This window comes from Austrofundulus limnaeus, unplaced genomic scaffold, assembly GCF_001266775.1.
Source record: "Austrofundulus limnaeus strain Quisiro unplaced genomic scaffold, Austrofundulus_limnaeus-1.0 Scaffold216, whole genome shotgun sequence".
Classification (NCBI taxonomy): domain Eukaryota; kingdom Metazoa; phylum Chordata; class Actinopteri; order Cyprinodontiformes; family Rivulidae; genus Austrofundulus; species Austrofundulus limnaeus.
Genome location: NW_013952618.1, coordinates 46,872 through 51,765, shown reverse-complemented (window position 1 = coordinate 51,765; position 4,894 = coordinate 46,872). Strand labels below are relative to the sequence as shown.

The window sequence follows — 4,894 nt, the reverse complement described above, 5'->3', positions numbered from 1 at the left end:
CGATGTGCTGACACACCTAAAAGTTTTCAGTCAAAACAAGTTTGTATTTTTCCACTCACTTAGGTAAACGTAACCCCAGCAACAGGTTTTTATTGGTTTCTATGTTCATGACGTGCCACAGCAACTATTGTCTGATTTGTTATTTCATGTGTGACTTCATTTCTACGTGTGTGAATAAAAAGATAGATCACGGCCACAGAGGTCAGAACTTCTCTGGACTTCTCTGAGCTCTACTTGAGCAAAGCTAAGTGCACTGAATTTCTCCTTTGCAAAGTGAATCTTTAAAATCTTACTGGTCTCTGGTTGTCATTGTTTAATGTTCGAGCGGGTTGTTGTGTTTTCTTTGAGTTCCTAGGTTAAAAATACCCAACATTCTGGTGCCGTGCCCCTAGATTCGACGGCCTCCACTGATCGGCAGAGCAAGACGCGCCGAGGCGGTGCGCGCACGCCTGATCGACCTGTGAGGCGACGTTACTCAAACGGGCCGGCGTTCCATAGGTCTTCTCATCCTGTCAGTGGTGGTTGGACGAATCACACTGTACAGACAACAGAGATTGCGAGTAAGTATAGTTTTACTCGTTTTGTGTGAGCGAGTGATGAACAAGGAAGCGCTAAAGAGTATTGTTGTMACGATCGATCTGAGATAAAGTAAATACGTATTTGTGTTGCTGTGACATCCAGTAGGGCCGTGCTGAAACGATAATTTTTGACAGTAAAACGCCGTCGGGCTGTGTCAAAAGTTGAGGAATAGTTGTGAAGGGTAGACAGTGCTGTTCGGTGGGAAACTAGGTCTTGTCCCGCAGCAGAAGTGAAGTGAATGTGTGTGTGTGTGGCTGTGTGACGTCCGTGTTGAATGAGACGGCAGTGAAATATGATCGAATAACACTCTGAAACCTGACGGTGTCAACGAACGAGTGAATTCGGGAATATTTTCACTTAATCGCCTATTAAGGAATAAAATTTAGACACTGCTGATATTAATTCAGCCAAAAGTCGGCTCACGATCGGCAGCATCGAGATCGGTCGAAAGTGAAAGTGAGCCGACCCCTCTTGTAAGGTGGCTGAACTTATCAGGAGCGTACATATATTAATAAATCTCCAATTGGTTAAAAGGATAAAAGTTTTTGACAAGCAAAGCAATACCTTTTGTTTCTTTTTCTTCTCTCTGTCTGGAGCAGCAAGCTGCATTCCATCTAAAGATAAGAAGCGCCAGCGGCAGCAGCTTCGCTGCCAAGAATATACGGAGAGCTATTGAGGCCATCGGCCTTTTAAAAATAAATAATAAGCHTAAAATAAAAATATATAAGAACAGTTTTTAGTTAAAAATAAATTTAACTAAGCAAATAAAACTTTGCTAATGAGTAATAGTAACAATAATAATAATAATAAGGTAATAATAAGTTTCATTTTAGAAGAGTATTACTTTCTGGGAAAGAATTTAAGGAGTGGCCAGTGTTTTTTGCAGAGTGTCTGCTCAGGGCCGAACTCTTGTGCTTGTTTGGGTTTTGACCCAAGGTTGTACGCTGAGGCTGTACTTCTGAGATAAAGTTTTTTTTAACTAGAAATCTAGCTGAATCCTGTTTATTAGGACATACCACATTAAAACACAACGCAGAACATAGATTTTATTTGTTTTTCAAACATAATTTAATAATAAAATAATAAATAACGATCACACTGTACATCCATCATTAAAGGTTTTTATAGATCCAGCGCTGCATGTTAATGATCAATCACTCCCATGAGTGCAGCGTCTCTTGGCAGGTGTACAACCTTTAGTTGACAGCGTTAGGGGAGATCCGACCACCCGTATTGAAGTCCGTGTTACAGCCAACGGACCAGATAGACTGTCAGGTTCACTACAGATAACTCATTATCGGCAGTAAGTGTTAGAGCATAGGGTGGGTTTACCATTTAGTCTGACAGATTTAAATTAGCATTATGGGTAAACAACAGAGCAAAAATAAATCTTTGGAGGGAGATGAGAAGTTCATGTTTCAGAAACATGCAGACAGTTTGCAGTTTATTGATAAGTGGAAGGCAGAAGGACTTAAATGTACGTTGAAAGTTGAGACATGGCAGGGAAAAGTGGCAGTGTTAGAGGCGCAGAGGCGCAAAGAGGAGGAAGGAAAAAACAGGAAGAAAGTATTAGAGGAAGTGCAGAGTGAGCTCAGTGCAGCTAGGGCGTGGTTGACAGAGTCTAAAGAGAGACGTGAGCAGGTGAAGGAGTCAAAGGAAAGAAAAGCAACAGCATGTTTTGTCAGAGCAGAAGATAACGAGACAGTGGGAAGCAGACGTAGGCAGCGAGTGCAGATAGACAAACCAGCAGACCCAGCACAGATACCCTCCACAGACCCTCCCCCTTACACAGGAGCTGCTGCTGCTGCTAAACAGGAGCCAGAGCCAGCACCCGGACCGAGTGCCCCAGCTATAGTGACCCGATCCTGGACTAAACATGAAAAAGATGCAGGATTGTATCCAGCTTTACCTGCTACCACCCTACCCCTCATCCAGGTAGCTGATCCAAACGGAGAAAATGGAGCCATAATGCATGTCTTCAGACCCTGGTCTCTAATGGAGGCCCAGGCTGCAGTGCAGGGAGTGACACCATACACTCAGGATGTCGATAAATGGGAGTTGGATATGCTAGACGTTATCCAATCCTATAAACTTAATGGTGTTGAAGCTGGCCAAGCTTTACAATCCTCCATAGGGAAAAATTGGGCTAAGGTTAGGGGAACTTACACCGGGAGGGATTATGATGGTAGGCCCCTCCCCTACAACACAGACCCATCTAGCGAGGGGATCACTGGTAGTTTTAAGACACAACTTGGGGAAGTATTAAAAAAAATGCATGAAACATTCAAAAAGAAGCCAAACTACTCTGAGCTTAACTCAACCAAACAAAAGCCTAACGAGACTGTAGATGATTTCCGAGTACGTTATGAGGAAGCTTTTAAAACACACAGTGGCATCCGGGAGAATGATGATGACTCCGGACCCTACCAGCAACAGCTGAAGCAGGGCCTAGTCTCCAATGTTAGAAAGGAACTGGGTGACTGGGTAACCAAACATTTTGTAAATCTACCCTCAGCCAATGTTCCACAAACCATGGAATGGCTCAAACATGCAGAGAAACTTAAAAAGACACAGAAAGATAATACAACCACTTCCACCTTTTATCATGATGCACAACCCCGGCCCGCAGGCAGGGGGCGTGGCAGCTACAGAGGCAGAGGCCACAGAGGAGCGTCCAGAGGTCGAACTCTACCTTTCATGGGTTCTGAGGGATGCTGGCTCTGTGGAGACCCCAACCACTGGACTAGGCAATGTCCAAAGAAGCTGGACAGGTCTAGATCCAGTGGCCCCCAAAATGCGTGACTAGGCCCTGACACAGTTCACACCCATGCTGCAGAWCCAACAGTAGACATTTGCAGTGCAGTGACTATGCTCAGTTCCCTTAAAAGCCCACCATCTACCACCTTGTTGATTAATGGTCATAAACTCACCTTCCTATGTGACACCGGGGCGACTACCACAGTTATTAAGGACTCAGAACTAGGACTAAAACCCTCAAGTGACTCTYTTTGGGTTTTGTCTGCTGACGGGCAGACACATCGCAAACCCCTGTCCACCCCTACAACATTGACTCATTGTGACACAGGTAGGACCATTACTGCCTCTGTCATAATGTCCCCTGAATGCCCCATCAARCTGTTGGGCAGAGATTTAATGCAGTCATTGAACCTAGGCATAGTCCCAACTTCCACTGGTATGACAGTTGTCCCCCACATGGATGGTGTGTTTCTAACACAAACTCATCCTACTGTTTATGCATCATTAGATTTRGACCCATGGAAACAAACTTCACCAAAACTAACCACCGACCTTTTGACCACAGCCATAAACACCCTGACTGACCCACAAGACGAAGTCCCATGGACTGGCCAACATGTAACTATGGCACGACTTAATCCTGACCTCGATGTGGACTACTTAAAATCTTTCACAGCTCTGCCTGGGCAGCTTGTGGCCACTGACTTCCTGTATACTGACAGACGTTCCTTTTCTGCAGTAACTACTGTCCTACCGCAAATCTGCTTAAATCTCTACCAGTTAGCAGACCACTCAGTGCCCCACATCAGCCTCTGTAAGGCCAGTGACCAAGACTGGAAACACACAGGCCCGAGACTGAAAACTGCTTCACTGTGTAAAAATTGGCTACAAGGACAAGATGGCTGGATGTACTGCCCAGAAGTAGGTCTTTGGCGGATGCCGCTCACCTTTTTGCTCTCAGGTCAACCCACTGTCCATCCTTTATGACAATCAGCGGCCCTACTATCAGATAGTGACGAAGCCCTACTCAGGACACTTCCTGACACCTTATGGTCCACAGGGCCTTCTGATGTAAGGCTGTTGACCAGTATCCCACCCATAAAGATTGACCCTAAAGGCCCCTACCGTCCAAATATCAGACAGTATCCACTTAAACCTGAGGCTGAAGAAGGTGTATCAACAGTAATCCAGGATTTACTGTCAGCTGGCATTATCGTGCCGTTTAACACCTCCCCATGTAACACACCTATTTTTCCTGTCCCCAAGGCCAATAAGAAAACATGGCGTTTAGTGCAGGACTTAAGAGCTGTAAACAAAGCTGTGGTGACCCGCGCTGCCAATGTGCCTGACCCCCATACCCTTCTGAACAATGTTGCCTCTGACGCACGTTGGTTCACTGTCATTGACTTGAGTAATGCATTTTTCTCTGTCCCCCTACACAAAGACTCACAGTTTTGGTTTGCATTCACATACAGAGGGAAAAAATACACATACACAAGGCTCCCACGGGGTTTCACAGACAGCCCCACCATCTTCACAGAGGCCATCACCACATGCC

General features: G+C 45.3%; 1 pseudogene; it reads right to left on the bottom strand.

Moving 5' to 3' along the window:
• LOC106525192 (vomeronasal type-2 receptor 26-like) overlaps positions 1–4,894 on the bottom strand; it is a 24,981-nt pseudogene that overhangs the window by 9,645 nt on the left and 10,442 nt on the right.